At 42.5% G+C, this 15,872-nt stretch overlaps 1 long non-coding RNA gene across 1 annotated transcript; it reads left to right on the plus strand.

Annotated features, from left to right (window-relative positions):
• Positions 1 to 4,418: 4,418 nt before the first annotated feature.
• Positions 4,419 to 15,028, plus strand: LOC311427707. The gene is made up of 3 exons (XR_014687508.1): positions 4,419 to 4,466; positions 14,707 to 14,805; positions 14,929 to 15,028. It is a non-coding gene; the product is annotated as an uncharacterized lncRNA (long non-coding RNA).
• Positions 15,029 to 15,872: the final 844 nt, after the last annotated feature.

Genomic DNA, 15,872 nt, shown 5'->3' on the forward strand with positions numbered 1-15,872 from the left:
GGATTTAAAAAAAAATTAACAACAAATTGGAACCTTATGGACTATTAAAACTCTCTGCTAGAAAGAGTTGTCAGCATGATTGATATGTAGAAATTCTCTTTTTAAAGCCTTTAAAAAACTGTGCTCCAATCTTTGAGCTCTTGGGACAAACCAAGCTAAATTGCTTCCTGTTGTCTAATTTCTTGAAATATCCTGACCAGAAGCAAAACAGCAACAGAAACCGTATCAGGAATACAAACACCAGGTGAGCCACATGCATCCATAACTGTGGGGAAAATAGCTTAGCTTGTTTGTTATTCAAACATTTTGTTACGTAAGAAGGAGAGAAAACAATAGCTGGAAACTGCAGATGCTCTGAGTAAACCACTCACGTCAATAATGTTACTGCAGCAAGAACACTAAGTCTTGCATGACCTTGACAACTCAGAATACACCTGACTGAACTAAAAGTAGAAAAGAAAAATATATTCAAAGTTTAGTTTGTCAGGAGACAGTCACTGAAGACACCTGGTGACACTGAAGTCACCTGGTGATATTATTCCAATTTTGGATGAAAACCTTTACCCTGAAACAAGCAAAAGGATGTCTCCTACAGATTCCATGCTAAGATGATGCACTTTTTTCCAGATGAAAATCTGAGCCTAATTCAGCAAACAAACCAAGGGCTGCGAGGAAGTTTTGCTGAAGGCCTCGACACTGTCAGGCTCAATTTGCTCTTGAGACATCAGCATGAATTGTGCGTGCTTGTTGCTGCCTGTGATCCAGTTGGGGCAGAGGGCAGGCTGCGAGCATCGTGGTGCCAGCCTGGCGGCGTGACAGCAGCAGCAGGCAGCTGCCTCGCTCTCCGGCTCCCAGCAGTACGTGGGTGAGGAAAAATAATGTTAGCATTTGGCTAGCATCACACGCTGGCTTCCAAAATATCAGTTCAGCAGACTTCTCTCATCCAACAAAAATGGGCTCTCGCTGGGTATTAGCAGTAACACACACACACGCCCACACCCATAATCAGTGGGTGTAAAATGTGAAAGGGACGCTTGCCAGGGAGCTTTCAGATCCAGAGCTGTGAATGGGAACTGCATGCTTGGAACAGAGGCATGAGAACGCGCTCCCTGTTTGCGTCCTTTTGTTCCTCTGACATTTTGGGATTTTACGTGGGTGTGATGACAAATTCCCCCAAAGCCTGCAGAACCGAGTCACGGGTTTCAGTGCCGTCTACCAGAGGAGGATGGCTCCTCCGAAATGTGGCTGCAGGGAAGCAGAAAGCAAGCCCACTGAGCTCACAGCCCTGGCACGCGCTGGAAGGACCAAGCTGTGCCCGGGCCCTCCCATCTGGTTGTGCTGGGAGGAAAGGCAGAGGGTGAGGCACTTCAGCCTGCTGCCTGCCTCCCACTGCCGCGGCCGGCTGCTGCCCAGCCGAGAGCCTCCCAGAGGATGCAGGAGGCCCACGCAGATAAACCCATTAGCACAGCTAGCAGCACAGAGCCATAGTGCAAGTGAGAACCGCCTCCAAAACACTTGGAAATGTCGGACCAGGAGGATTTGTTTTGAATGAGCTCCCCTGGCAGCAGTGTTAGGCTGTGCGTGCAGCTTCATTGACAACCCATGGATGGCATGGAGGGAGTGGGGAGACTGCAAGGCTGGGTGGATGTGCAGTACTTCAGCTGGGCTGGGGTCTGGGGTGAGATTTGGTGATAGCAAGTCTGAGAGCCCAATGCGGATCATTGTCCTGAGGAAGGTCCTGCAGCAGAGCACAGAGAAGGGTGAACAACACGCCACAAACTGTTGCATGAATTGTGTGTGTGCTGGAGCGCTTTATGAATCCAGGCAAGGACACTGGGAGCAGGACGTTTTATCAATTATCTATTTATTACTGTACCAGACTTTGCAGAGGGGAGGAAAAAAAAAAAAAAAAAAAAAAAAAAAAAAGGTCTTAGCTATGGTAACATTTCCTGCTCTAACTGAACTCGAATTTAATACCATCAAAAACTGAGCTAGGGGATTTGGGTGAGACTCACTCACCAAGTGAGGAACTTCACATTTGAGTTTGTCATCTGTCAATACTAGATAGACTACAGATTTGCAAGAGAAGAAGGAAAAATGTTGTCTGTTGACTGTAGATGGAAAAAGAGTAAAATTCGGTTGCAGGAGCCCAGGCTGCTGTGCTTTACATTTGAAACCTATTTTCTTTAAGCTGTTTCTTACTCTAATGGAAAGAGAGGCATGAATCCTTTTCTTTCACAATGAAAGAGAAATTACTTTGAATTTAAAACCTCAAATAAAACATATGAAAGAAAAAAGCTTAGTGTTATTGTTGTATAAACTGTCAGAAAGCTGAATCTGTTATAATACAAATTTATGACTGAAAGTTTTATTAATCTCAGAACTACTCTGTAGCATACAATTCCAGGATATGCATTATAATGCTAATATCCAGGTTTTAAAATCTATAGCCCCAAGCGTATTAAAATAATCAGGGATCTCCCTATGTTTTTGGTCTTTTTTTTTTTTTTTTTTCATGGGCTGGCAGGGAAGACAGAAAGGCATAAAGAGGAAAATGGAGATTTATATATATATATATATACACACACACATATACAAAAGGAAAGTAAAAGACTAGGTAAATTAAAAATAAAATTGCTAGAGCTTACAGAAGAGTTGAGAGTGGTGGGAGGGTGGGAAGACCTTAGTACAAAAATGATGGAATCCAAAGGTGCAGAGGACAGTCTTCCACAAGTTTGCTATCTCTGATAATTTTAAGCTGAAATGCCCCTTGAAGTGCCCTTCAGGAGGATGAAGAGGAGACTCAAAGATTGAGCCTCCACCAGTGCTCCAAGTCAGGTGAGGGGCTCCAGGAACACTCAGCCTCCGTAAGGTCACCCATAAATCAGGCAGCATCAAGAAGAAATCCAGACGCGGGCTTTTAAATGCACAGAGAAGGAAGCAAACCATCTCATCTGTGCTAGTACTGATATAACGCAAATGTTTATGACTAGGATTAAGTTACTTCATTATTTATGGCCTAGATACTGATACATTATGTACTCCAGCCTTTTGGGCAGTAACTGTTGTTTTTGTTACCTGTTTAACTGCTTTATTGCTGATGTTCATAAACCTCAGATATATGTCATCTAGGGGTGTTTACGTGATAAATTCACTTCCGTTGTAAATTTTCTTCTGACTCCTGTCTGTGCTGACACATCATTGTTATTGCTGAGATACTGTGCCAATATCTTTAGCTGTGAAGATTAATGCAAGGAAATTGCACAGCTTCTCATCAATATCTTTATCTCCCTTAATTACTCTTTATAGCCTGTCTAATCATCAGTCCTCTCCCATTTCTTTCACAAGTTCCACAGTTCAGATACACCTAGGTGATCTGGTGGTGTTTGTTTTTAAACTTTATTCTATTTGCTTTGCAAAATCCAGCTTAATCCTTTTCTCTCCTAGATCTTGCTCCAATTTATGTTCTTGTTTATTGACTGGATCTGTGTCAAATTTCTGAATTCTGGAGACTTTCTCTTTGCCTCAAAACCCCCCATTGCTATTTGATTATATGGATACTTCTCTTGCCTTTCTGGCTTCTTTTCTTATTTGCTAGTGCATATATTTCACGGGACTCAGTAGTCGTATTGCAGATCTATAACGCTTTTGGGGTTTTTACACCCTTTAAGCTACCAGTCCTTTGCAACTAACCTCACCCTTTTAATGGAGTCCCTTCTTTATACAATAATGTTCCTTTTCTAGTCCCTTCCTGAATGTCAAACCCAGCTGTATCAGGTGCTGCTAGTCAGTGGCACAAATCCTGCCCTCAGGTGAATTAGCTCCTGTGTGTTACTTAAGACTAAATCAAGACTAGCTTCACCCTTTGCTTGCTTCATATCTCCTCCAAATAGCACATACCTAAAGTGTTAAGAAACAGGTCTTTACCTTTGGGGCCACTTGTGGAGACTAACAGCAGACCACAGAGCTCCATTATGAAGCAAAAACCTCCTTCTGGTTGAAAGGCCTACTCCCCAAAGTGTTTGAAAACCCCTCCCCACTGTGCCAACAAAGCAAACGCTGGCAGCCTCAGGTTGTCCTCCCCCATGTGGACCCCGTGTGGGAGGACGATGAAATCCAGCTGAGAGGAGTCGTGGGACGAGAAGACACAGGGTTATCCTCTGGGCTGTGAAGCCAGCATCCACACCCTCCTGCCTCTGCAGCCATGAGCCTCCCCTCAGCTTTGCACCATCTCTGTCCCCATCCCACGTGGCCAAAGACTGGCCTCTTCCCCCTCTTAGGCATGCAGCCTCAATGCCAGCCTCTCACCCTGCCACTTGGTTATCTCAGTTCAAACACGTGTGCCTGACATGCCAGGACTCAGCTGGCACTCTAATTAAATGCAGCAGTGAATTACAGCTGGCCATTGCACTTGCAGACGAGCACACCCTTTCTGCAGAGGCTCGGCCTTCCACAGGCAGCATTGGGTAGGTTTAAATCCTCCTTGTCACCACCTTCTTGTCTAGAAGGGAGGAGGCCCTGACATATCTTCCACCATGGTGAATACGCATGTAGGTTTGGAAACGTGTCAGGAAGATTGCAGAGGCCCTGGAGCTAATGCTCCTGTTAACTAGCAGGAAACTTAGCTCCCAGCTCAAATCTCAAGCTTTTTAGCTTTTGCTGCTGAGTGTGAGCGATGAGCTTGGGTTCCTCCCCAGTAGGCACCCATCTAGGTGCCTGCTGAAACTGGGCCCAGTTTTTCTCTGCTTGTGAACTGTTGATCAGGTTTGACAGTACACAGGAAAAGAGCAGGTGCATTTGAGCTGGCGTTCGGATTTTGAAGTTACACAGCTAGCTCAGTCTGAATCGGGGACCTCTTGGGGACAGGAGCATGAAAGCATAAACATCATCTGTCCACGATGCTTACACATCCCCCCATGTGTATCTCACTTTTACACGTTATTGTCTGGGATTAGGGCCTCAACCCAGGCACCGCTGGCGATATTAGAAATTATTTGGTGATGGCAAAGCCTCTGCTGCCTGCCCGGGGTGCGCTGCCCGCACGGGATCCGGCACAGGAGAGGCGTCTCTACGACCGATGCACCTTTTTAAGGGGAAGAAGTAGAGCTGAATTTAGGGCAAAAAACATCGGCAGCGGTCTGCCAGCAGGCAGGAGGTGCGGGGTCCCGCTAGGTGGCAGGCGGCGCTTGCCCTAAGGCTGGAGCGCCGAGCCGCCGCTGCCCTCATCCGCAGGGTTTTACGGACTCGTAACAGCATAAGTGCGGGCTGTTCCGGGACGGGAATTACATTTTAAGGGCTGATTGTCCACCAGGAATGTGACTGACAGACCCCGACCACTGAGCTTGTTTGCTCTGTACCGCAGGCTGTCAGTTTCATGCTAGGGTTAGCCACTAAGCCGTTCCCTTCCCCTCACCCTGGGTAATATCGTCCAGGGTTTGCTTACCTATGTACCAAGAAGAGGTTTACATGTTTTCAGAGCAATAAAATAAGTCTGTAGCAGGCAGATATAATGAACACCACATAAAACAGCGGGAACCCCAGTGCCCCTTCCACTGGCGTGCTAAAAAAACGTTGGTATGAGTTTTATTGGATTGGATTTTAAGGCACATGTCAAAAGAGCGGATTTTTTACCCCTGGCTGTGAACTCTTGGTTTCTCTTTATGGTTTATCCCTTTTATGGATGTGGATGATGACCACCAGAATGTGTCCTAGAAATGGCCCTGAGCGTTATTTTGGAGAGTGCCAGTGCAGAGGGGTAATTCTGTGCTGTACTGCCAGCAGTAGGTCTGGCCGCTGGGACCAGCAGGGAAGACAAGGCAGCCCCAAACCCCAGCCAACCCTCACATAGGCAGGGGACAACTCAAACCCTTTTTTAATGTAGAGCCCTCTCCTGCTGACTCTGTTCTGGGCCCACTAGCAGTCTCCCCAGGACAGGTCTCTTCTCTGGGCACCCTGCACATGGTCTCAGACCAGGCTCCAGCTTCTGCCACATCTTTATTCTCTCTGGCCTTGCAGGAAATAGCAAGCAGATGGTGGAAAGCTAAGTGCTCCTGAGTAACTCTGCTTTATCAGAAGCATGGAAAAGACCCATCAAGCATCAGCTTTTGGGTCTCCTTTCTCCACAGAGCACAATGAAGAGGACCTCAGCAGGGCTCTGGCTCTGGCTCTGGCTCTGGGTGTTTGCTGTGGACCAAGTTATGCAATGGGCTGCTGTGACATCTGGAGACTCATTTTTGGCCCATTTCTCAGGACTGTACTGAACATTCACATAGGGAATTCTTGTGTTTTAGAACAACAAGAACTTTTCTAATTTCTAGTTGTAATGTGACATTATTCAGTCTGAATCATGTCCAATATGCCTCTAGCTGCATCATTTACAAGAATGGAGAAACTGTTCTTTTTGTTCTGTTTTGCTTTGTTTTGTTTTGTTTTTGATGGTGGCACAGGTTGTTTAGGTGAATGATGTGTTGGTAACATGCAAAATCTTCCCAGTGAGTAAATCAGCACCAGAAACTTAAGAACAGTAAATGCTGCCTGTTTGGTTTAGTTAGAATTTTTGTTCTTTTCATTGCACCTGTCATTTAAATCCTATGATTATTTCTCAAAGTGGTATTATAGAGATTTGTAGTTAAAATCATTTCAGATGGGATCAATAGTAGTATTATGCACCTGCAGAGTGATCGTCATCCAAAGAGCTTTGCCAGCATTAATTTGGCCTCTCAGTACCACCGTCCCAAGCAAAACCTAGATGAGCTAATTCCAGTTTTTAAATTGTTCCCAAGTCTGCAAAGAACTGAATGCTAATGATCCTGCTCAGTTTACCTCCAGTCTTTACCCATGAGGCAATCATCTATTCATTCCAACAAGCTTGAAATAAAAGGTGCTGTCTTTGAATCGGAGAGGAAAGCAATGCCTGTGTTTTCCTGTGCACATCTGTGTGTAACTAATGAATTCAGACCTAATTCAATACCAGGTCTGATATATAACTCAGTAGTGGTCAGACATTCATGCTGCCAGAAACCAAGCCCCAAACCACCTGCAGCTCACTCTGTCCTGTCACCTTTATTCCCTCTCCTCTGCTGTCGTTAGTCAAAACGTGCCTCTCTGATAGGTCATGAACTTGTAAATAACACAAAAATGTTGCAAGTTGTATATTTTTTAATGGCTTCATTTTTATTCTCAGGGGTGTGTCCCTAGTTTTTGGAGGAAAATTTCAACAGCATTAATAATTTCAAAGCCCAAATAACATGGGCTGTAACTTTGTCATTAACAAGCCCAGCGTGCAATACTAGTAAGTCAGCTACAGTGCAGCAAAGCAAGTTCCATATTGTGGCTTCTATCACATTTCATAGGTGCATTTCGTTTATAGTAGATTAATGTCCTAACCTCTTAGCTTATTAGTGTGAAACACAATCAACCTTATGTAATAAGATTAGACAGGAGGAGCTTAACCCAGTGCTAATTTTTAATCAATTTTCCACCAGTTAGAACATAGGATGAGAACTAGCAGACTGGAAACTTAGTATCTGCTCACACACAGTAGGAAAGTCATCATTACTTTTCACAAAACTGACCAGTCATGAAGAAATATTTGTTATGCTTTACATATTTGTGCTGCTCCACCCAGATCTGGGCTCTTAGCTTTAAGAGGATAATAAAGCTCAAATGGCTGGATGACATTACCACGCAGGACTCAGTGAGATTCTGGGAGAGGAAAGGTCTGATCTGATTACCCTGCATGCCGGATTAAGAAATGATCAGCAGGTAACTTCAATTTCTGCTGGAGACAGCATTTCACATCACCAGTTGTTGTCATCTGTAGTCCTTCGTAATGAATGGAAAAATGCCCCATGACTTCCGCCGGCTATTCCTGAAGCCCTGGAGTGTTAATTGGAAATTGTCACCATTGCTTAGTGCTGCACACGATCTGATTTCTGCTGCTTGCTGTGGTTGTCCCAGAAGTGCTGTTACAGAATCAGGATTTCAGCTCATGGCTTGCAATGCCTTTTGTAGCTTGGTCCGTGCTGTCTTCAGAGGGATGTGTTACTCTGCTGGGAGCCCAGTGTAACCTGGTTATCAGGAGGGAGGAAGTCATTTTCTAAGAGGTGCAGGAGGGAAGAAAAGATAAATTCCTTGTGCATAATTGAAAGCTCCCCTTTGTAGCTCTGAGAGCAGGGCTTGCTTACCAGTAGGGTTCACAGTTCCAGGAAGACAGGAAGTTGGCTCTGCATAGTAGGAAACCACTATGGCCACATAATAGTCCCTTTAAAGAGGATTGCACGTTCCCTTGAATCTTAATATAAAAAAATCATCTCAATAACAAATCTATAATTTTTCCCTGTGGCCAGGTTTTAGCAAAGCCTTCAGTATAACAAGGTACTTTTCAACAATAGGAAAGTCATTTTGTCAGTTGAACATGCTATATAATTAAAGGATTAACTTTTTCTCTGAAATGGAATTAAGAAACAGAAACAGGCCTGACGTTAACTCCTTCATGGTTAGATGATTTCCCAGGGACTTAAAGGTGTAAAATTTCACTGTGAAATGTGCATTTTGGCTAGAGCTGTCCAAATAGCCCTGCGAACATATTTTGGCTTGAAATATTTGGAAAATTTTCTGTCAGAATTTTGATGGAAAGAGACTATTAGAGAAAGAATGATGTGAAAAGCTGGAAGTAGGACAAAGAAATCTGTATTTTCCAATCCAGCAACCATTCAGTCTCCTATTCCAGACAGTGATCTCAATCCCATACACATACTTGCTGGCATAGAATTTTACCTAAGTTTGAAAATATGCAAATGCAAACTTTGAGCAAATACACATTTTCAGTTTTTACATATTCGGTATGGCAAGTCTCCAGCACTTCATAATAATTCTGTATAACTTGTTTCTGGGGCAACATGTTTGTCTGAGCATCACCCACTCAAAAATGAGTTTCTGGGCCTGCCCAGAGCACCTGGAAGTCTCTGAGTCCTAGCAAGTCAATGTTTTTACTTTGTGACTCCCTTAGTTATATGTTAAATCTCTTGAAATTATTTTTTCTGTTTTAGAGAAAAGTATGGCACTGAAGTGCATGCATTTTTATGGTGAGGAGTTTCTCATAAAAATTTCAGAAGATGTATTTTTATTTTTTTTTTACACCTAATTAACTAGCATCTTCTCATAGCTTTCTGGGTCCTTTAATAATCTGCAAGATTAACCAGTTAGCTGCTATTAAGAGAAGACTGCATGTATGTTCCTGCCCAGATTACTGTGAATAGTGTGTTTCCTCTGGCCTTTGACTACTAGGAGGGTGCAGTTTCCTTGCCACTGGACTAAGGACACTGATAGGTCACATAATCTGCACAGAGATCTCATGATATCACTTTTTATCTCATCTTGTACTTGGCCAGTACTGGTGTCACCACCATTTCTTTGCCACCAAAGTTCACGACTTAAGTGATATCTTGACACCACCTTCCGCTTTGCTTATAGCTTTACTTTCTGCATGATTTAAAGCCCTTGGGGCTATACCTCAGATCTGTAAGCTTTCCTCACTTCAGAAGAGGCGTATTCTTTCTGTTTCCCTCTCCATAGTGATAGTGGTGTTTAGGGCCTTCTCTAGCTCCAGCTGTGTTAATTTCTGCCCCCTTGACTCCCAGCCGTACAATCCCTGCTTGCAGACCTTGGTGATGTTGTGGCTCTGCTCTTTGCCTGCCACTCTCATCACACCATGTCTGCCCTTGAATGTATTTGGTAGTCTCCTGTATGTCACCACAAGCTCGCCATGGGTTTCTGAATGTGACAGGGTCCAAAATAGCTCAGAATGGGTTGGTTTGGAGTTGAGAAGCTGTGTAGTCATAACAGCTGTCCATCCCTGCTCCACTTGGACCAGGTAGTGTGTGCTTTCTTTGCAGCTGCCTTCATGTGTCTTTGCATGGCACTTCATTTTGTTGTGCTGACACACCTTGCACTCAGGTGTGCAGTTTTGTCATGGAAGGTTGGGGAGTTCACCTTTCTGCTTGTTTTGTGGTGTCTTCCTCTGTTGTATCTCTCCTATTTGATTATCTCTTGAATTTGTGATTGATATAAAAAAACTGAAAAACTTTTTCTGTCAACTGCAAACATTTTTAAGATTTTCATTAAACTGGAAAAATACATGCATTTTGTATAATGAGATGTTTCATTCTGACGGAGCACTGGAACAGGCTGCCCAGGGAGGTTGTGGAGTCTCCTTCTCTGGAGATTTTCAAGGCCCGTCTGGACGCCTACCTGGGCAACCTGCTCTAGGGAACCTGCTTTGGCAGGGGGGTTGGACCCGATGATCTCCTGAGGTCCCTTTTAACCTCTACAATTCTGTGATTCTGTGATTCATTTGATCTCTTTTTAAAAATTTAATTGTCATGAAATAAAATTGAAACTGAAGTATATTTTAAAACTGGAAGTTATTTCAAGAAGAACAATTGAAACACTTTATTTTTGTATCATTAAAATGCTTTAATTCCATCTACTGTCTTTGCACTAAAATGTGCTCCAGGCAAAAATAATTAAAAAAAAAAAACAAACAACCTTCAGTCAGCCCTATCCAGCAGAAGAGTTTTCACATTGATTTGTGTGTCTGTTTGTCACAGAGATGTCTCTGTACCATCCCAGGCAGCAGGCATGAAACACCCCCAACTCTATTTCAAATGGCCTTCTCTTTCCCTCAAGCTTTTTCCTCATACTGGCTTCTGCCACAATGTCTTATGTTAAAAAATGATAGCTTAATGAACAGTCATTTCAGGAACATTTTGTTCGTAACATTTTTCTTGACACAATGTACTTTGTATTCTCCATCAGTCCTTTGTGTATGTCTTGTTCCAAAGTAATGCTTTGAAGCAGGGAACAAGTCTTCGGGCAGAGCTTATTGGCACTGTGATGTTATTTAGATGGAAATATTGGAATTATTTATTAATCTTTCAACTCCATATAACAAAGACAAATGTAGTCTCAACAGGGATGGAAGTCTCTGTCCTGCTGCTGTGCATCATGCCATACACTGCAGAAAGGGATGGATGTTGGGACAGGTATTTGCATACATTCAGAGCCATGGGCACATGCTCTGCGTATGTGCCATACTGTGCACTTTTCTCCAGGTATCCTCACAGCAGACGTGAGTATGCACTAAGGAGATGACAACGTAGGAGCTGCCCATGCTCATACAGAAGGCATTTAATTTTGTAAATTTGTATTAGAAGAACTAACACTGCTCGGAGAATTGTGATCTGACTTTTGGTAAATCTAGGCCTTTTACTTCAATAAAAAAAAAAAAAAAAAAAAAAGAGGAAAGAGGAGCATTCTCTCCATTTTGAGAAGAAAATCTACATTCTTATGAGAAAACTATAGGCTTTTGCTGCCTTCTTTCTGTTCAGTAAGGAGTTCTAGTTGTTCTAAAGCTGTTAAGGAAAACTCAGCAGTGGAACAGACATCACTTCTTTGTTTGGAATACATAGTTTAACATTAGAAGACTTTGTGTATGAGGAAGAGAAAACTGACTAATGAAGTGTTGTGAAAGTTTAGGTAATGATTCTGCCCTGATCCATAATTTTGGATCAGAACCATGTGTCTGCTCACTTCTGTATCCGAGAGAGCCTAGGGGTTTAGAGGATGGATAGTCATTCCACTTGATTGTGTCCAGACAGATGCAGACAAGAAGGATTACCTGTGCAGTACTAATGCCCTCTAGATATGTGATTAATGTGGTGCAAGATAATTATTTCTGACATCTCTCATTCCTACTTCAAGAAAAGCAGAGTGATGGTCTGGTGCAGTTGTGCGTAGGTCATGATCATGTGGCTCCTGACACAGCTGAAATGATCCCTCTGCTCTGGATCGGTTCACGTTAAAGCCAATCGCAAACTTTCTGCTAGCTCTAGAGGCAGTGAAACAAGACCCTGATGTAGACAAATCTTGAGAAGAGTTGTGATAGAAGGAATAAATCAGAGCTAGCACCCTTATGTCAACAGCATAAAATCTACTTTGCCCTCCCCCTCCCTTTATGCTTGTGATGGATAGATGCAATTTCCAGTGCACTGCTCTGCTATTCTGAGCAGCTTCCAGGAAGGGATAGTTTCCTTCCTTCCTTCCTTCCTTCCTTCCTTCCTTCCTTCCTTCCTTCCTTCCTTCCTTCCTTCCTTCCTTCCTTCCTTCCTTCCTTCCTTCCTTCCTTCCTTCCTTCCTTCCTTCCTTCCTTCCTTCCTTCCTTCCTTCCTTCCTTCCTTCCTTCCTTCCTTCCTTCCTTCCTTCCTTCCTCTTATTATGTACAGACATTAAATAAAATACGCAGAGCTCAAATTCTTCTTCCACCCACTTTATGGCTTTCAATAGTGCATATCATCCCAAATTTCAGCTGTGATAGTGCAGCTGTGCAAAGTGCAGCCATACTGCCAAAAATCCTAGCTTGGATGAGGCCTCTGATAACCAAAGAAGGTGTCTGGGGTGTGGTGGTCAGTGTCAGGGCCCTGGGCATATCTCCACCACCCAGGCTGAGTCTCTCCACCTGGGAAGAGCTGCAGGAGGGAGATAGGGAGGATGGAGGTGAAGGCTGACCTGCTCTCCCTGTCAGCTGTATCTCAGCAGGATCTGTGGATCAGCGCCTCTTGGTCCTGGTCCTGATCCTCACGCCAGCAGAGATCTGAAGTGGCTGTGGCAGAAGGAGGAGATTCTCCTTTCTTAGCAGGCCTAAAACACCCTGCCTGGGTGCACTGCAATTAAAATCTTGGTGTAGGGCTTGTGGCCCATTTCTGGCAGTCTGAAACCATTCCAGTGAAACAGAATGTGGAAAATACTTTTTTTTTTTTCCCCCCCACCATTTTTGGGACAGTACAGATATAGATCATGCATCTTTGACAGCAGTTTTCCACTGTTATATATATTACAGAAAACATTTGGCGTTCACATCACCATGAGACTCCTGAGCTATAACCATACTGGTCCAAAACCTGTTTTTCTGAATGTTCAAATACACAGTAATTTAGGGCTACTTCAAAATAAAATAGTTTAAAAGTGGATGAACTGGCCAGGATTGATAGGACCAAACTGTTAGCCCACATTGGCTGGTAAACTATATCGACCCATTTTAGGCTGGAGTAATTCCTTCCAGTGTTTTGAGCCATTGCAGCTTTAATAATTTTAGAACAAAGGTAGATTTAATTTTAAAAAGTGAGTTCTTCAGAACTAGGATTTTTCAGCCATTGAAACCTCTTTGTGAAGGAAGCTATTCTTTGACAAAATTAATTAAAACATGTAAAGTATTTGCTTTCTGCAAAGTGAAAATTTGAGCCTGGGAGGGTGGAGTAAATGCTGATCCAGTTCTTTCACTTTGGAAATATCCTTAACACTTTTAATCAAAATGATTTTATTTTTTTTTCCTACACCCCCAATGGGAAATGTTACCTCTTTGCTCCATCCAAAATTAAAAAAAAAAATAATCTACATGGCTATGACTTTTCACAGAAATTGTAATTCAGCTGCCACACATGCCCTCCCTTTCTGGATATTTTGGTAAAAAGCACAATGGATAAAATCCCCACTGCGATACACCATGAAAGGTCAGTCAGATTACAGAGTATAATAGGTAATGCAACACAGTCGTGTAGTTGTCATGTGGGAGCAAATGTATCATAGAACCAGAATACAATTTTCTGAAAGCTGCAGTGTGGTCACAGTTTATTGTCAGACCACTCCCAAATGAAACATTTCTCTCTGGTTCAACATACTGAAATATTTTATGTAAGTTTTCCCAAGAGAAATTTTTGATTTTCAGTTCTGTTCAATGTTTTCAAAATCATGTAATCAGCTTGGTATTTGGAAAGAAGAGGAAACTATTGCCTGAAATTAGTTCTTAAACAAAGCATCTCAACCTATTTAGGAAAATGACAAACAATTGTTCTGCTTACTTTTCCTTGTTTCTTACAAGAAGTTCTTCTTTTATCTGGCAAATTAAACTCATGCTTTATAGCATAGTATCCTTCCAGTAATGCATCATTCATCTAGACACAGTACTTACCTTAGAAATGAGGGTAGCGTTCAGAAAGAGATATGGTGAACTCTATACTGCATTATACTGGGATATTGGCTTGAGACTGGGAAGGTTTGATAGCTAACATCAAGACCAGATCTTTTTGCAAAACTTAAAATTATTGGATATTTAGCAATAAATGTCATTTTGTCTGTGTACAAGAGGTACAGTTGCATCACAGATGGGTGATTTTGATCAGCTGCACAGTGGAATTTCTCCATAACATTTTATGTGCTAAACTTCAAACGGTGCCACTAGCAGAAGAATAATATTCGTGAACATCACTCCTAATTATGAATATAATATGCATAACCTAATGCCACAAAATTATGTTGTAACTTAAATATCTTTACTATATTTATATTAATTTGTCTTTGTATTTTTTACTTGAATTGATATAAATGAATCTCCTCTAGAATATCTAACCAAAGCAACTAATACATGTATATTAATTGAGCCATTCGTGAAGTGCAGTGTATCAAGAATAAAGGCAACTTTGCTGAACCCTCTGCTAAGTGTTTGATCTACCGTCCATCTCTGAAGGGATTTGACAGTCTCTGTGGGTGAAGGAGTAGCAAGTTGAGCCACAAAATTGTGCGGTTTTCTGAGGTGGTTTGCTTGAACTGCACATTAGGTATGTTATCTGTCCCTTCTCTTTCTGTTTCAAGGTTCCTGTAGACATCAACTTCCAAGATTCAGCTGAAGCTATGATTTAAAGGCATGACTAGTGCTTTAATATCAGTGGACCAAATAAAAATCAAAACTATGTAAGTAGTTTTATGTATTTATTATGCAAATAAGCAAAGTGGCTTGAACAGAATTATTTTGTGCCATTTAAGTGTTCTGCTTATGCCTCCCCTCCTTGTTCCCTGTTCTCCTCTTGCTGGCAGTTTTTGCCTGAACACAAGCAGTGTGGCTGAAATCCCGCTTTGATGGCATTTCTGTTGTGGCTGGAGGATGAATGGATCTGTGGCACATTGTTCCTTCAGCCTGGTGCAGGTGGGTACTGTTTCATGTGAACTGGGTTAGATAAGCACCTGGATTGCAGTGTGTTTATCCAAAGCGAGCGAAGCCCCGAAGCTTAGATTATGGCTGGTATGAGATAAGAATGTCTGACGCCAACAGTGCCTGCAGGAAGGGATGTGCCTGAGAGACAAGATATGCCTACAGCTCCGTGCTGCGGCCCTCCCTCTGCCTGACGCGGGAGACCTGTGGCACATGGGACATGCCATGCCATTCCCTCACTCCTTGTCACCAGGTTTATCTGGAGTGGTGTCAGGGTTCTTGCACTGATGGCTCTGGCATGCTTCTAGGATGAGGGTGTTGCTTTTCTGGGATTGGAGCTTGCTCACTGTGTCTTACTGGAAGCTTTTAACTGAAAGAAACACTTTGTTGTTGTTAGAAAGATATGTTATTTCTAGAAAATAAAAATAAATAAATAACCACGTGCAAACAACAACAACAAAATATAAATCACCTGTGACATTCATGGGTAATCAGAACTTGGAGGCAGAAATACTTGTTAAGGAAGTCTAAAAGTGTTAGATAAGAAAAATAATCTCTGAGCAATAGAGTTGGAATAAAGAGAGGAATTAAAACAAAATTCTCACAGCTGTTGTGAAATGGTCACCTAGAACACATAGAATGGAAGAAGTTAACATAGTTCTCTTGCTGGAGAGAACTCTTCAGTCATTAATGTTATTTTTGTTTGAAAAAGGGCCTGAGGTAGTAGCAGGGGAATGAAAATTCTGATTTTGTGTCAATATTGAAGAAGAGAACAGGATGATTACAGTAACTGTGTCACTGGGTAGCCTGGCATAGGTGTTGAGTGAAG

This window comes from Aythya ferina (assembly GCF_964211825.1).
Source record: "Aythya ferina genome assembly, chromosome: Z".
In the NCBI taxonomy this organism is placed as follows: domain Eukaryota; kingdom Metazoa; phylum Chordata; class Aves; order Anseriformes; family Anatidae; genus Aythya; species Aythya ferina.